This window comes from Hylobates moloch, unplaced genomic scaffold (genome assembly GCF_009828535.3).
Source record: "Hylobates moloch isolate HMO894 unplaced genomic scaffold, HMol_V3 SCAFFOLD_11, whole genome shotgun sequence".
Lineage (NCBI taxonomy): Eukaryota > Metazoa > Chordata > Mammalia > Primates > Hylobatidae > Hylobates > Hylobates moloch.
Window position 1 is genome coordinate 28,727,093 of NW_026652286.1, and position 15,004 is coordinate 28,742,096.

General features: G+C 39.9%; 1 pseudogene; it reads left to right on the top strand.

Moving 5' to 3' along the window:
- Positions 1-1,450: 1,450 nt before the first annotated feature.
- Positions 1,451-4,723, top strand: LOC116477236 (mas-related G-protein coupled receptor member X1-like; annotated as a pseudogene).
- Positions 4,724-15,004: the final 10,281 nt, after the last annotated feature.

A 15,004-nucleotide genomic window follows, 5' to 3' on the forward strand; every position in this document is an offset into this window, starting at 1 on the left:
GTTGATTGTAACTCCCAATATTGGAGGGAGGGCCTGGTGGGAGGTGATTAGATTGTGGGGACAGTTTCACATGAATGGTATAAACACCATCCCCCTTTGGTATTGCTGTAGTGATAGTGAGTGAGTTCTCATGAAATCTAGTTGTTTAAAAGCATGTAGCGCCTCCCTCTCTCTCTGTATTTCTCTTGCTCTCACCGTGTGAGATGCCTCTCTCTCCCTTGGCCTTTCACCATGATTGGAAGCTTCCTGTGGCCTCCCCAGAAGCAGAAGCTGCTATGCTTCCTGTATAGCTTATAGAGCAATGAGCCAATTAAACCTGGTTTCTTCATAAACTTGCCAGTCTCAGGTATTTCTTTATAGCAATGTGAGAATGAACTAATACGCAGGCAGAAAGCCAGGAGGTGGAAATCCGAAGTTGCTCTCCTGCTGTCCTCCAGTCTCCTACTGGTGTGTCCCAGTGTCACAATTCCACCAGAAGCTAGAATTAAAATGAATCCCACTGATGTGGGACATAAAAGCCACTCTCATGGGTTGTCAAACAGGATAGAGAAGAATGGAAAGCAAAACCTCGTAGCAAATGAGACTATCACTCTCACCTTCTTGTATCCTAATTACTGGGCATTCTCTGTCTAAAGGTGATTCATTTCTTTCTCGTTTTAGCTCTATCAGACTACTTTAATGTTTGGCATGTCTTTCTCTAGTGTCACTTCTATGCAGAAATGTTTGCATTCATCAAAAATGCATAGAAAATAAAATATAATTTAAAAAAGAGGAAACATATTTCTTTGGTTTAGAATATAAGTTTGGTGGCTCTAATAAAGAATGAAGTAGAAATATCTTAAAAAAGAAGGTACAATTGTGCCTCTGGGTCTCTAGGTTCTGAATCTGCAGATTCAACAAACCACAGGTGGAAACTATTTTAAAAATAAGTGTGTGGCCGAGGTGTGTATGTACTGAACAAGTACAAACTTGTTTTTCCTTGTCATTACTTCCAAAAAAAAGTATAGTAAAACAAGAATTTACATGGCAGTTGTATTTTGTCAGTTATTCTAAATTACTTGGAAATGATTTAATGTATCTGGGAGAAAGAGCATAGGGTGTGTACAAATATCGCATCTTTTTATATAAGGAAATTGAGTATCTGCATATTTTGGTGTGTGCTGGGGTTCCGCAGCAAGCACCAGTGAATGCCCAGAGATGACCATCTGTGAGATCTGAGCTGGAAACTCCAAGGCAGCATACATCAGAATTCCAAAACTACAACTCCCCAGTTCCCAGGGAGGTGCCCTCATCCTTGTGATCCTACATGGTTCACAGCCACATCAGCATTCCAGCGTGATGAAAAAAGATGAAGGAAAGGAGGGGCTTTGCTCTTTTGATTGATTCTATGAGCCAGAACTTGCTTACTTCACTTTTGTGCACCTTTCGCTGAACAGCACCTGGTCATACGATGGCACCCAGCATCAAGGAAAACTGGAATGTGGGTCCTCGTGCTGCCTTTAGACTCAGAGAATTGTTATGTGACCAAAGAGGAAAATCAATATTGGAGCAACCTAGCAGTCCCTTCAGCCCCTCACTGTCTCTGATTCTGTGCTCACACCAAGATTTTTTCAGGAGCTCCTCTGAAATGATGAACGATGTGGCAGAGAACAGTACAGAAGTTTCATGCAGGGCTCCAGGGACCAGGGGCGGGTACTGGACCTGCTCCTCATGTTGCGATCACAGGAAAACACTTTAATAGTCTAGGCCATGGCTTCGTCTTATGTTATATGAGGATAATACCGCAGATGGTCTTTAAGGAAGACATGCTAAATGTTGGTGATACCACAGTGAAAAGGACAGGCATGACTTACTCCTTAATGGAGCTTCAAGTTTCATAAGAAAGACAAACATATCAAACCATAAATATAGATGGACAAAGTGTTTAGTGCCCTGAGTGTGGATTACAGAAGTTCTCCTTTTCCTCCCATTTCCTTTTCCGGTCAGTTAGGGTGGTGGCAGCTTGTCTCTCTAAGAGAGCTCATGATGGATGCACTCACTCCTGATGCTCCTCTCTACTCCCAAAGGAGGGTGTGTCTCCTTTCCACCTGAAGAGTTTCTGCCCATGTGCATTCTTGGGATTCCAGAGCAAAGGTGGCCTCTGATAGGCAAAAAGAAACACCTGAATTTATTCCTAAATGCCTTCACTCTCCTCTGAATTGTTCCCTCCTTGATTTGCTTCTCCTTCTCTGTCTGAAATTAGTTTATGTTATTATTTTTTTTTCAACCCACAATTTTGCCTGCCAACTTGGATTTAATCTTAAGAATCACTCCTCTGCTTTACCCGCTCTAACATGTATAATCGACACAGAGTGGTGCTGGGTGTAAAGGGCTGCTCCAAGACTGGATTGTTAGTCAGCCCTGCTGGGCTCAAATCATACTATATAAGTCCCAGAATGAATAATTCACTCTTTTTGTGTTCCAATGTATTATTGTCCATATGGGAATAACACTCATTCTTACCTCCTAGGCTCTTCATATCTTAAAAACTCTCCATCAGCTGCTGTTATTCTCCCAGATTAGACCCAGTCCTCATTCTCCAGCTGAAATCTGCATGATTATCTCTCTTTATACTCCAAGCCCTATGTATTTCCTATTTCCCCTCATGCACTTCTCTCATACAAATGTTTACATCAACAAATAAATGAACCAAAGATCTTCTGAAAGAGAGAATGAAACAGGTTTACATTGTGTACACCCAGCAGAACACTTAGTAGTCCTCCATACATATTCCCACACTTCAATTACCTGCTTCAGTGGCACTCAGACCTCACCCTCACTCTTTCCTCTGCTCTATTGCTGAGCATTTCAGCTCAGACCCACAACCTACACAAATATTCTGTACAAAAATGCTTCTAGGTGTTCAGCAAAGCCACAGTGAGTCCTCATTTCAAAGGCACATCAGTGGTCAATTTCAAGTTTGGGGCACACATCAGTAATTCTTTTTTAACACAGATAGAGCTGCCACAAATAGAATTCTGATGAATGAAATTTTCTGTACCTAATTAAACATGTGTGTTCTAATGCCTTATATTGTGCTTTCATTTTTGTTTTCCATTTCACCAAAATCTACCATTACCATTAGATTCCTCATGCATGCATTCCTTCATTGAATGAATATTTATGAAGAGCACAGTGTGCTGCTCATGGAAATAGGCACTGGGAGTATAAAATGTAAAATGTGGTCCTGTCTGCAATGACTGACACACTGAGTTATTTCTCACCCACCAGGCCCAGCCATTTTCACACTTACCCTAGCGAAGGTCACGTTTTCCTCTGGTTCATAATGCATGGTCTTCTTTCCTGTCCATCGATGACCAGTCCTGGTCATGAAGTTGTCACAATCACCTCTTTGTGTATCTGAATTCCTCCACCTGAGAGAAAATTTCAGGCCGAGGATAAAGCAATGATCGGGTCCACAGCCCTGGCCATTTGAGTGGGGGTGTTTTGACCATAATGCTATTCCCATGTCAGTATAGAACTTGTGTGGCAATAGAGAGAGGGTCAGGCTTTAAAGTCAGCAAGAACTGGATTTCAAACTGGATTTGAGGACCCCCACCTTTTGATAGGTGACTTATTCTCTGCATGTCTCTGATATCTCCTCTTAAAATGAGGACAGTAAATCCCACATGGCAGGGTGGTGTGGAGAATCAGAGATGATACAGCCGGTGATCACACCTGGTTTATGTTCCCAGGGACATCAGACTACGGTTTCTGAGCCTGGATCCAACCATCCCAGCCTTGGGTACAGAACTGACACCAATCAATGGATGTGAGGAGACTCCTTGCTACAAGCAGACCCTGAGCCTCACAGGGCTGACGTGCATCATTTCCCTTGTCGGGATGACAGGAAATGCAGTCGTGCTCTGGCTCCTGGGCTTCCGCATGCACAGGAATGCCTTCTCCATCTACATCTTCAACCTGTCCATGGCCGACTTCCTCTTTCTCAGAGGCCACATTATACATTTTCCGTTAAGCCTCATCAATATCCTCCATCCCATCTTCAAAATCCTCAGCCCTGTCATGATGTTTTCCTATCTTGCAGGCCTGAGCTTTCTAAGCGCCATCAGCACAGAGCGCTGCCTGTCTGTCCTGTGGCCCATCTGGTAGCGCTGCCGCCGCCCCACACACCTGTCAGCGGTCGTGTGTGTCATGCTGTGGGCCCTGTCCCTGCTGCGGAGCATCCTGGAGTGGATGTTCTGTGACTTCCTGTTTAGTGATGCTGATTCTGTTTGGTGTTAAACATCAGATTTCATCACAGTCGTGTGGCTGATTTTTTTATGTGTGGTTCTCCGTGGGTCCAGCCTGGTCCTGCTGATCAGGATCCTTTGTGAGTCCCGGAAGATGCCACTGCCCAGGCTGTATGTGACCATCGTGCTCACAGTGCTGGTCTTCCGCCTCTGTGGCCTGCCCTTTGGCATTCAGTTTTTCCTATTTTCATGGAACCACGTGGATTTGGAAGTCTTGTATTGTCACGTTCATCTAGTTTCCATTTTCCTTTCCTCTCTTAACGGCCAACCCCATCATTTACTTCTTCATGGGCTCCTTTAGGCAGCGTCAAAATAGGCAGAACCTGAAGCTGGTTCTCCAGAGGGCTCTGCAGTACATGCCTGAGGTGGATGAAGGTGGACAGCGGCTTCCTGAGGAAACCCTGGAGCTGTCGGGAAGCAGATTCGGGCCGTGAGGAAGAGCCTCTGTCCTGTCAGACTGGACTTTGAGAGCAACGCTGCCCTGCCACCCTTGACAATTGCATGTGTTTTTCTTAGCGTTGCACCTCAGGAATGTCTCAGGGGTTCCTCAAGGTCTTCAAATGGATTTTTATCCATCCTGACAGTTGCAGTTGTCAACCATAGAAAGCATTAGTCTGATAATACAATGTTTAGATTCTCCTTGATATTGCCAATCTATTTTTCCTGTTATATTGAATCTTTCTTGCTGAACACTTTTTCTGCAATTACCTGGTATTGAAAGGAGTTCCTAACCAAAACCTTAAAACTCTTCTTTATACTTGTTTCCTACCTGATTATATCAAAAGGGAAGATTCCTTATTAATCTCTCAGACTATATTCCCCTGAAAATCATGTTCCCTTCTATGACTGGAGGCATTACCACAGTTAGAAGCTCGATTCTTAATAAATGAGTTCTGCTATCTCTATGTTCCATTGAATTCTCATATACAGAGCAAAATAATGTACTTAGAGACAAACTCTCTCTTCATAAAAACAGTCTAGAAAATTGGTTTTATGAAAAGTCCTCTGCTGTAATTGTCCACAGCATGGTGACACGTGGCCTTGGTTTCTAGTAAAGACAACGATGCCCCTTCCCTTTAAGACTTTGAGAACTGGTAAGTTTTTATTTAGCTCTTCCTGGACTAATAGACCAGTGAGGAGCTAATAAATATGCCCCACCAGTTCCATTTAGGCCACTGAAAACCTCAATATTAGTTTCAAAGTGTAAATTATCTTGAAAACCATTTGTTATTTACTTACAGATACTTTTAGTTGTAGAATTCTTCATTTTTCCAGGTTTTGTACAAATTGTTCTGGGTGTAACTTTCAGTTAGTTTTATGGCTGTTAACAAGAGAAGCAAAACTGAAAACATCTGACCTTTCCATGCTAATGTCAATTATAGTTTCTGGATAATAACTTACAGTTGGTATAGATTCTAATACATGTTGTGACATAGATGAACCTGGAAACACTGTGCTAAGGGAAATAAGCCAGACCAAAGAACGATATTGTAAGTTCAAATTTTACGAGGTATCGAAACCAGGAAATTTGTGAATACAGAAAATAAATTAGAAGGATCCTGGTGCTAGATGATGGAGAGAATGTGTAGCCATTATTGAATGAGCACAGACTTTCTGTGTGGAATAATGCCAAGTTCTTAAAACTGACAGTGGTAATGGTTACAACTTATTTTGAATGTACTTAATGACACTGAATTGTACACTTTAAATCATTATAGTTAGAAAGTGTATGTTATGTATATTTTAACACAATTAAAAACAGTTAATTATAGAAATGGGATCAGTACAAAATTCAGGACTATTCTCCACCAGTGGTTATCCCTTCTATAGATAACTCAAGCAGACAGAAGAGACCACCAAGAGAAGATGTGACATCACAGCAGGCTCTGTCCTGCTCACAGACAGTGAGGCTGCCCCTCAGATTGGCCCTCACTGAGGGGAGCTGACAAGTGCAATTTGAGTATGCAGGAGACAGTACAAAGTAGCTATGAATGCAATAAAGAGGTATATAGTTTTCAATTTGTCCAACCAAATTTATCAGTGGCTCTTATCACACTATTCACAATGTTGAACTCAGGTCCCCTCAGTCCAGATCCATTGCTCTTCCAGGCCCAGCGCTCTGCTGATGCTGAATCCCATCTGTCCACCCTCAATTTCCAAATGCTGTAGGAGGACATGGCTGTAGGGGAGGGTTTCCTACAGGTTGGAGGAAGCAGGTCTGTTCACTGCCTTTGGGAAGAAGAATGGAGGGGATGCGGGAGTCTGCTCATGAGCTGCCTTCGTTCAAAGGTCAATGATATCATTTCCACTTAGTTTCATATCAAGAAGGAGCATGCAGAACATCCAGGAGTGTTCTCCAGAAAGTGAGAAAATACATGAAAGTCTGTGGGCACTTTTGGGAGCTGCCATTTATAACTATATTTTAGGTATGAATTCAACAAACATTGAATTCTAATTCATCAGGCACTGCGCTAATTCTACATAAAAGCAACAGCTTTTAAATGAGTCTCTCACTAATACGTTCTATGTCTATAACCAATCCTTTTCACTTCATGAAGAAAATATATTGATTGATGCCGAGCAAATGCTGAGCCTTCGTGGCCATTCACTGATGCTCTAGTACACCTGGGCACAAGAGCACTGAGTCATCACACTCGCAAGAACCAATTGGATCTGCTTCCTGTCCTGCTTTTGCCAATTAAACTTCTCAGTGTAGTTACCTAATTTATCAAAATACAGCACAGATCAATGAAAAAAGAGTATGAAAGAAAAATCGCAGTTTCCATAAAAACTAATGTGAATGCTCAAATGGAAAATAAAAGCAGGTTCCAAAATTATTGTTAGTTTAGTAGGTGTGAGTCTTTCAACTCTATAAGATTAAACAAAAATGAGAAATATAGAACGATTTGCTAGGACAGAATGCTGTGTATCTGATGCTAAGATCTACACATAAACTAATCCAAACTGCAAAACATAGACAATGATTGATAGATACGCTTTCAGTCAGACAGAGTAGAATTCTATTTGCTGAACACTACACAAAGGATTGTTCTACAGCCTAGTTCTATTATAGTGAATTAATTCTAGGTAAAATTGAAATACTCATGTTACAAATGTATCCTTTTTTATAAATACTGATTAACAGACATTTTCAATTAATCTATCTACTTACATTCCTGAATATATCATTAAGTGGGCTTTTCACAGCAATATCTCTCACTTTTTCTACTGTTTGTTGTATAAATATATACTGAGCACCTTCTACTCTCTGGCTTGCATGCTGGACACTTGGGAGTCAAAGTAAACATACCCACATTCACAGAGCTCACAGCCTGTGAAGGAAGGACACTAGTGCAGGAAAGACTGCCTCCCAATGTGACACATGCTATCCAAGCATTGTGTTTGTGGCTTAAGGGTGCTCAGAGGAGAAGGTATCTAAAAATTCCCAGTTGTCTTGCTGCCATCCTGAAGAGGAATGCCACATCCAAGCACCCAGATGAAGCAGGACAATATGATTCCAACAAATGAGAGAATGTGCACCAGATGACTGCTCATGCAAGACAACAATCTCAGCAACAGTTCTATAACTGATGACATTATAAGATTAATAGGCTAAATGTTACAACAGCGCTCAGTCTATAGTCTAACATCACACAAATGCACAATTCCTGAAAGCATTTTCTAGAGACCCTGCAGGTGCTTAGGTCACAGGCATTGCAGGACTACCTACTACCATTACCCTGTGTTCCAGCAGAAGAAGCCCTTGCCACCAGGCAAACCCAACTAATATCTAGAAATCCTAAGATATATAGGGAAGCAGGATATGCAAGTGCCAGAATGGGAAGAACACTGGACCTGGTTTCAGGAATTTGGGATTCTCAAGCTGACTGCATGGCCAAGATGGGTCAGATGCTCATTCGCGGCAAATCAAGCAGAAGTGAGGTTATGGGATTGCCCCAGCCTGAAACTGTGTCATTTGTGCATTTGTGCTTATATATCCCTTTTCAGAATATGTGGGTAAGGTGTGATTTTACCATAACCATGGACTGAAGATAACTATTCTTATGATCCTGACAGCCTGAGAAATTTACGTCTCTACACAGTGACTGTAATCACAGTAAGCGAATGTTCTTCTCAACTATGAGGCGGTGACCCAGAGTCTGAAAAGTCTGCTGAGATGCTTGCTCTGTATGACTGTGTGGTATCAGTTGAGCACCATTATTGTCAATGTATCAATGCTGGATATAGATATAGATGGCATGTGTTTTCTATTATCTAGCAGTGACAGCAGAGTATAGAAAAAGAAATCTCAATGCTCACGCCCATCATATTGGTCCAATTGTTCTGGAGCTTTGCAGGATGCAAACACAAGGAAGGAGAGCAGAGACAGAGCAGATCTCATTCCTGAGTGTGTATATAGAAGTGAGTGGATCATGGAAGGCTTCGTGTAATAGGTAGAATTTTAACTGATGACTACAATTGACTCAGCATTATTATTATAATTATACCCTCTGTAAATTTTGCCAGTCACGTAGATTTTTGTATTGGGCAAAGAGAGGTAAATAGGATCTAACAGATGGAAATGGGAGAAAAGATAATTTACAGTGGCACTGTTAATAAAAGCATAGAGTTTTTTAGGGAATGGCGAATAATTCATACATGAGTTTTATTCCTTGTGCCACATCATGTATTTGGTCATGGTGGCAAGATCCCTCTTAAATAGAATCACAAGGCTGGAATGCTCTAAATAATGAGCATTATCTTTTGTGGCCTTGAAGTGATAGAGCTTGCTGTTAGTTTTGTGATATTCATAGGAGTGAGCTCTATAATAATGTAAGCCCAGAGAGGGCCAGGCAGGTCAGGCCAACAGGACAAACCAAAATCAATGCCCTGCTCTCCTTACCCTCCTCACAGTGATATATCCAGACCTCCAGGGCCAGAAGGCATGGATAAAAAACCAAAAATAAATGTGGGGGTTAGGGGAGAAGAGAGAAGCAATGGAATGCAGGCCCTTCTCTGTAGCAGCATTTTTACCTGCAAAAGGCCCACATTGGGAGTAAGGGAGACAGTTAATCTGTGAATTAAATCAACATTGTAATTGTCACATAAAAATTCAAACCTAAATTCTGCATAGCTTGATATGGATAATCAAAAATTCCTATTCAAATTCTGTGTCACCTAGCATCTCTTTGTAACATAATATCTATAGTGTCTTGACATTTGGTTTAATACTCCTGTTTTAACATCTTGGTACACATGTGAGAGAATATTACATATCAACCTCAGACATTCTGAAGTTGAAGACAATTGTCATTTCCATTCCAGGTATGCAGTCACCCTTGCCTTATTAACAAAGACATGTACAATTATTGCTGAGAGTAGAGATGCATGACTCAGACTTAAGTTGTATCTGTAACAGTGTATGTATTCATTTTAAGAGTTATTGGAAACAAATATGATAACAAGTTAATATGTGCTTAACTTTGTGGAAGGTGTCTGTTAATGCTTACTACATTATCTTCTAGCCTATGTGCCTGGTTTACAAACTTCCTTCCAGCATACCCCATGTCCTCATTTTTGGTGACTTCAATATCCATAGAGACAAGTCCATACAATGAAATGGCCTTTCAGGTGGTTTTTAAGTTTTTACTGTGAATTAATTGTAGACTACGAAGAAGTTATGAAAGCAGTACAGAGAGTTCCTGTATGCCCATCACCTGACCTACAGCAATACTTACAAGTTAAATAAATATATTGTCAAAACCAGGAAATCGACATTGATACCACCTAATTATCTACACTGCAAATTTTATCAGGCTTCTCCAAATAGCTATAGCACAATCTTACCAAATCTTACCAGTGTTTGCATGCACTCATTTTTGGAGTGAGATATTCCTCTATGTTTCATTCCATAACATTTTGTCACGGGTGTAGATTCATAAACACAATCACATTGAATATAGAAGTGTTTCTTTACCATAGAAGAATTCCCCTGGGCTTCTCCTACTGTCACACACACAGTGTGCTTCTTTCCAAATCCCTCTAATCACTGATCTATTATTCATGTCTGTAATTTCATCATTTCAAAAGTGTTATATAAATGGAATCATACAGTATCTAATCTTTTGACTTTGGCTTTTTTTATTCAGCATAATGTCCTCAAAATCCACCCAACATTTTCCAGCTATCAATAGCTTATTGCTGACTTTCTTATACTACTGAGTAGTGTTCAATTGTATGGATGTACTATGCTTTGTTTCACTATTCACAAGTGGAAAGACATTGCTGTTTTTTCTAACGTGGCATTTATAAATAAAGCAGCTATACACATATGTGTACAAACTTTTTTATTTCATTTTAAGTTCTGGGATACATGTGCATAATCTGCAGGTTTCTAACATAGGTATACATCTGCCATGGTGGTTTGCTGCACCTATCAACCCATCATCTAGGTTTTAAGCCCTGCATGCATTAGGTATATGTCATAATGATCTCCCTCCCCTTGATCCCCACCACCCAACAGGACGTGGTGTGTAATGTTACCCTCCCTGTGTTCAACGGTTCTCATTTTTCAACTCCCAATTATGAGTGAGAACGTGTGTTGCTGGTTTTCTGTTCCTGTGTTAGTTTGCTGAAAATAATGGCCTCCAGCTTCATCCATGTCCCTGCTAAGGACATGAACTCATTCTTCTTTATGACTGCATAGTATTCCATAGTGTATATGTGCTACATTTTCTTCATCCAGTCTATCATTGATAGGCATTTGGGTTGGTTCCAAGTCTTTGCTATTGTAAATAGTGCTGCAATAAACATACATGTGCATGTGTCTTTATACTAGAATGATTTATAATCCTTTGGGTATATACCCAGTAATGGGATTGCTGGGCCAAATGATATTTCTGGTTCTACATCCTTGAGAAATCTTCTCACTGTCTTCCACAATGGTTGAACTAATTTACACTCCTACCTACAGTATAAAAGCTTTCCTGTTTCTCCAGCCTCATCAGCATCTGTTCTTTCCTAACTTTTTTTTTTTTGGCTAATTTTTTGTATTTTTAGTAGAGACAGGGTTTCACCATGTTAGCCAGGATGGTCTAGATCTCCTGACCTCATGATCCACCCGCTCAGCCTCCCAAAGTGCTAGGATTACAGGCTTGAGCCACCACGCCTGGCCTCCTAACTTTTTAATAATTACCATTCTGACTCTTGTGAGATGGTATCTCATTGTGGTTTTTATTTGCATTTCTCTAATGACCAGTGATGATGAGATTTTTTTCATATATTTGTTGGCCGCATAAATGTCTTCTTTTGAGAGGTGTCTGTTCATATCCCTTAGCCACTTTTTGATGGGCAAAAAGGACCTTTGTCCTCTTTTAAATTTATTTAACTCCCTTTAAGATTCTGGATATTAGGCCTTTATGAGATGGTGAGATTGCAAAAATTTTCTACCATTCTGTAGGTTGCCTGTTCCCTCTGATGATAGTTTCTTTTGCTATGCAGAAGCTCTTTAGGTTAATTAGATCACATTTGTCAATTTTGGCTTTTGTTGCAATTGCTCTTGGTGTTTTCATCATGAAGTCATTGCCTATGCCTATGTCCTGAATGCTATTGCCTGGATTTTCTTCTGGGGTTTTTTTTATGGTTTTGGGTTTTACATTTAAGTGTTTAATCCATCTTGAGTTTATTTTTGTACACAGTGTAAGGAAGGGGTCCAATTTTTGTTTTCTGCATATGGCTAGCATATGGCTAGTTATCCCAGCACCACTTATTAAATAGGGAATCCTTTCACCATTGCTTATTTTTGTCAGGTTTGTTGAAGATCAGATGGTTGTAGATGTGTGGTGTTATTTCTGAGGTCTCTGTTCTGTTTCACTGGTCTATGTATCTGTTTTGGTAGCAGTACCATGATGTTTTGGTTACCGTACTCTTGTAGTACAGTTTGAAGTCAAGTAGTGTGATGCCTCCAGCTTTGTTTCTTTTCCTTAGGATTGTCTTGGCAATATGGGCTCTTTTTGGTTTTAAGTGAAATGTAAAGTAGTTTCTTCTAATTCTGTGTAGAAAGTCAAGGGTAGCTTGATGGGAACAGCACTGAAACTATAAATTACTTTGGGTAGTATGGCCATTTTCATGATACTGATTCTTCATATCCATGAGAATGGAATTTTTTTCCATTTGTTTGTATCCTCTCTGATTTCCTTGAATAGTGGTTTGTAATTTTTCCTTGAAGAGGTCATCACATCCCTTGTATGTTGTATTCCTAGGTCTTTTATTCTCTTTGCAACAATTGTGAGAGGGAGTTCACTCATGATTTGGCGCTTTGCTTTTCTATTATTGGTGTATAGGAATGCTTGTAATTTTTGCACATCGATTTTGTATCCTGAGGCTTTGCTGAAGTTGCTTATCAGCTTAAGGGGCTCTGGGGCTGAGAAGATGGGGTTTTCTAAATATACAATCGTGTCATCTGCAAATAGAGGCTATTTGACTTCTTGTCTTCCTACTTGAATACCTTTCATTTATCTCTCTTACCTGATTTCTCTGGCCAGAACTTTCAATACTGTGTTGAATAGGAGTGGTGAGAGGGCGTTTCTGTCTTGTTTCCAGTTTTTAAAGGAAGTATTTCCAGTTTTTGTCCATTCAGTATCATATTGGCTATGGGTTTATCACAAATAGCTCTTATTATTTTGAGATATGTTCCATCAATACCTAGTTGATTGAGAGTTTTTAACATGAAGGGATGTTGAATTTTATCAAAGGCCTTTTCTGCATCTATTGAGACAATCACTTGGTGTTTGTTATTGGTTCTGTTTATGTGATGGATTACACTTATTGATTTGCGTATGTTGAACCAGCCTTGCATCCCAGGGATGAAGCTGACTTGATCGTGGTCTGCTGCTGGATTTGGTTTGCCATTATTTTATTGAGGATATTTGCATAGATGTTCATCAGGGTTATTGGCCTGAAATTTTCTTTTTTTGTTGTGTCTCTGCCAGGTTTTGGTATCAGGATGAAGCTGGCCTCATAAAATGAGTTAGGAAGGAGTCCTTTTTTTTCTGTTGTTTGGAATACTTTCAGAAGGAGTGGTAACAGTTCCTCTTTGTACCTCTGGTAGAATTTGTCTGTCAATCCATCTGGTCTTGAACTTTTTTTCATTGATAGGCTATTAATTATTGCTTCAATTTCAGAACTTGTTATTGGTCTATTCAGGGATTTGGCTTCTTCCTGGTTTCATTAGAGGAGGGTGTATGTGTCCAGGAATTTATCCATTTCTTCTAGATTTTCTAGTTGATTTGCTTAGAGGTGTTTGTAGTATTCTCTGATGGTAGTTGTATTTCTGTGGAATCAGTGGTGATATCCCCTCTTTCATTTTTTATTGTGTCTATTTGATTCTTCTCTCTTCTTCTTTACTAGTCTAGCTGGTGGTCTATCTATCTTGTTAATGTTTTGAAAAAGCCAGCTTCTGGATTCATTGATTTTTTTGAAGGGTTTTTCGTGTTTCTAGCTCCTTCAGTCTGCTCTGATCTTAGTTATTTCTTGTCTTCTGCTAGCTTTTGAAGTTGCTTGCTCTTGCTTCTCTAGTTTTTTAAATTGTGATGTTAGGGTGTTGATTTCAAGACTTTTCAGCTCTCTGATATGGGCATTTGGTACTATAAATTTCTCTCTTAACACTGCTTTAGCTGTGTCCTATAGATTGGTACATTATCTCTTTGTTCTCATTGATTTCAAAGAACATCTTTATTTCTGCTTTAATTTTGTTATTTACCCAGTAGTCATTCAGGAGCAGGTTGTTCAATTTCCATGTAGTTGTGCGGTTTTGAGTGAGTTTCTTAACCCTGAGTTCTAATTTGATTGCACTGCAGTCAGAGAGATTGTTTGTGATTGATTCCAATCTTTTGTATTTGCTGAGGAGTATTTTACTTCCAAATATGTGGTCGATTTTTAGAATAAGTGTTATGTGGCACTGAGAAGAATGTATATTCTGTTGATTTGGGGTGGAGAGTTCTGTCGATTTCTATTAGGTTCACTTGGTCCAGAGCTGAGTTCAAGTCCTGAATATCCTTGTTAATTTTCTGTCTCTTTGATCTAATATTGACAGTGGGGTGTAAAAGTCTCCTGCTATTATTATGTGGGAGTCTAAGTCTCTTTGTAGGTTTTATGAATGTGGGTGCTCCTGTATTGGGTGCATATATATTTAGGATAGTTAGCTCTTCTTGTTGCCTTGATTCCTTTACCATTATGTAATGCCCTCCTTTGTCTTTTTTGATCTTCGTTAGTTAAAGACTGTTTTATCAGAGACTAAGATTGCAACCGCTGCTTTTTCTTGCTTTCCATTTGCTTGGCAAATATTTTTCCATCCCCTTATTTTGAGCCTATGTGTGTCTTTGCACGTGAGATGAGTCTCCTGAATATAGCACACCTATCGGTCTTGACTGTTTATCCAATTTGCCTGATGATAGCTGGGTATTTTGCACATTAGTTAATGCAGTTTCTTCATAGTGTCATTGGTCTTTATATTTTAGTGTGTTTTTGCAGTGGCTGGTACCAGTTTTTCCTTTCTATATTTAGTGCTTCCTTCAGGAGCGCCTGTAAGGTAGGCCTGGTGATGACAAAATCCCTTATAATTTGCCTGTTGCAAAAGGATTTTTTTTCTTCTTTCCTTATGGAGCTTAGTTTGGCTGGATATGAAACTCTGGGTTGAAAATTCCTTTCTTTAAGAA